Source organism: Octopus bimaculoides, chromosome 8 (genome assembly GCF_001194135.2).
Source record: "Octopus bimaculoides isolate UCB-OBI-ISO-001 chromosome 8, ASM119413v2, whole genome shotgun sequence".
Lineage (NCBI taxonomy): Eukaryota > Metazoa > Mollusca > Cephalopoda > Octopoda > Octopodidae > Octopus > Octopus bimaculoides.
Window position 1 is genome coordinate 20,355,493 of NC_068988.1, and position 2,716 is coordinate 20,358,208.

Consider the following 2,716-nt stretch of genomic DNA (forward strand, 5'->3'; position numbering starts at 1 on the left):
CATATATATATATATGTATATATATATATATATATATATGTGTGTGTGTGTGTGTGTGTGTGTGTGTGTGTGTGTGTGTACGTATATGTATATATGTTGTAAAGTGTTTTTTCTTTTTTTATTTGATGTTAGTTTAGCTTTGTTGTTCCTGTTGCAGTCGAAATCGTTTTTGTAGTTTTGCTAATATTACGTTCTTCTTTATCGCCACCAAATACTTATCTCCACTATCACAATCATCACACCATCATCATCATCATCATCATCGTCGTCGCAGTCGTCGGTGTCGGCATCATCATTATCCTCAACAGGAGCAGTAGCAGCAATTATTATTATCAATATCATTGTTATCATCTTCGTTGTCGTCCTCATCATTATTTTCATCATTATCCGCCTCCTCTTCCTTCTCCTCTTCATCATCGTCTGTATTATCAGCGTCAACATCTTCTACTCAAAAGCGTACAGTGAAAATTGAGACAACTTTGAAGTTACGTGCGTTCGAGAAACAAGTTTTAAAAGAAGAGCGACAAAAGCTGAACAACGTCGCTAACATCAACAAAGCCTATAACAATAACAACATTATTTATATTATTTAAATTTGACGGATATTTGTCGTAATCTTGTTTGTTGTTAACACAACGTTTCGGTTGATATACCCTCCAGCCTTCATCAGGTATCTTGGGGGAAATTTCGAACCTGGGTTCTCATTCCTAAGGTATTTTTCGGGCATATGGCGTAGTGGTTATGAGCGCAGGCTACTAACCCCAAGATTCCGAGTTCGATTTCAGGCAGTGTCCTGAATAATAATAATGATAATAATAATATTAATAATAATAATAATAATAATAATAATAATAATAATAATAATAATAATAATAATAATAATAAAACATGTACAGAAAATTGCACTACTGGGTACTGCACACATTCTACGCAAAACACTTTCAATACAGTAAACATAAGAGCACCACAGCAAACCACAGCACATACCCAAGGCGCACAGAGCTGCGCTCGGTAGTGAAGTGAAAGCACGTTATAAAAATAAAACTACTGAACAATAATAATAATAATAACAACAACAACAACATCGAAAAATACCTTAGGAATTAGATTGGTTATCCTCAGTTGAGTCTACTTTGCACGATCTAATTTAAAAATATCCACTACATTTCTGCCTGCTTACTGCCTGCATAATCAGAACCAAGATCAGTGGAAAAAAGTCTTCATTGATATTTCTAGCAATGTCGGTACTTCGTGTACACCAACTTTATACACACACCTGCCAAAATGGCAGGTATAGCTATGTAAGTGTTATGGGAGAGCCGTAGGACTCTCGGTTCGATAAGAATACGAGTGAGGTGTCTAATGTGTGAGCATGTATATGTTAAATAAAATGAGACAACAAAACCAAGTCTGTGTGGAATTTATAAGACATTTATAAAGAGAAAGGCAGTCTTACAGTTGTTTCTGGGATACTAGGGATATCCCTTCGTCAGAGACGATATGAGAGAGTTAACTAGTTGGAAATAGTTGAGTTATATATTGAACTCTACTATTTCCCTCTAGTTAACTCTCTCATATCGTCTCTGATGAAGGGATATCTCCAGTATCCCAGAAACAGCTGTAAGACTACCTTTCTTTTTATAAGTATCCTATAAATTCTACAGTCTTGGTTTTGTTGTCTCATTTTATGTAACATATGTGTGTATGTGTGTGTGTGAGAGAGAGAGAGAGGGAGGGAGGGAGGGAGGGAGAGAAAAGTTTGAGTTCTATTTCATCCTTTACTTTGGGGGATTCCAAAGGTCGATTTCTAATAAAGATTCTTCATATTACACGTTAGCTTACTGTTGTAAGAATTTTTCGAATATGAAAATGCTTTAAGTATAAAGTGTGTTATTTCTTCTCCATCTTTAATTGTTTGTTGAGCTTCTATAGGATATGTGCGCTATAAATGCTCATAACACACCTCATAATAAATTACATACACGTCAGGTTTCCACGAAATTTCTGTTACCCAAATTCTCTATTAGTCGGTCCAGGAATATAGTAGAAAGCGTTCGCCGAACGTGTGAAAACAGTACGACTGAACTGAAATCTAATTCGTTTGTGTCTTTTGCTTATGCTTTCAATAGTTGTCGTATAGTGTCAGGGAAAATGTTCCTTCAAGACATCGATAATATTTACAATATTAGAGCAGATTTATAATTCAAAATTTAATTTTGCTTATCCTGTGCGGTGCTCTTGCACACCAGCAGATAAATTTTATACCATTTGCATAAATACCACAGACCAGTACTTTAATTAATTTCGTGTTGACTTGATTAAACGATGCCAATGAGCCGCAAAAACACCGAAATATCCATCGTTCTCCATCATATCTGGGGCGAGTTTCTTGCGAAGTTTGAGGTATTCAGTTTATTTTAACACCCGGCACCTTACACACACACAAACACACACACACACACACACACACACACACACAAGCTAATCTCTTTCATCGGTTCGCAGCATCACTTGCCTGGTGTCTGTGACCGAAGATGAGACAACTACTCCGAAATGCTGGCATCTCACCGTCTTGACAGGTGGCGCAGCGAGCTGATCTAGACTTGTCCACACCATTTGTCAACGGTGAAAAATGTTCTCCATCACAAAACACAGTGAATGGCTTGTTATCTAGTTCTAATTTGCCTCAAGCATATTTGGATTGCTAATAACATTG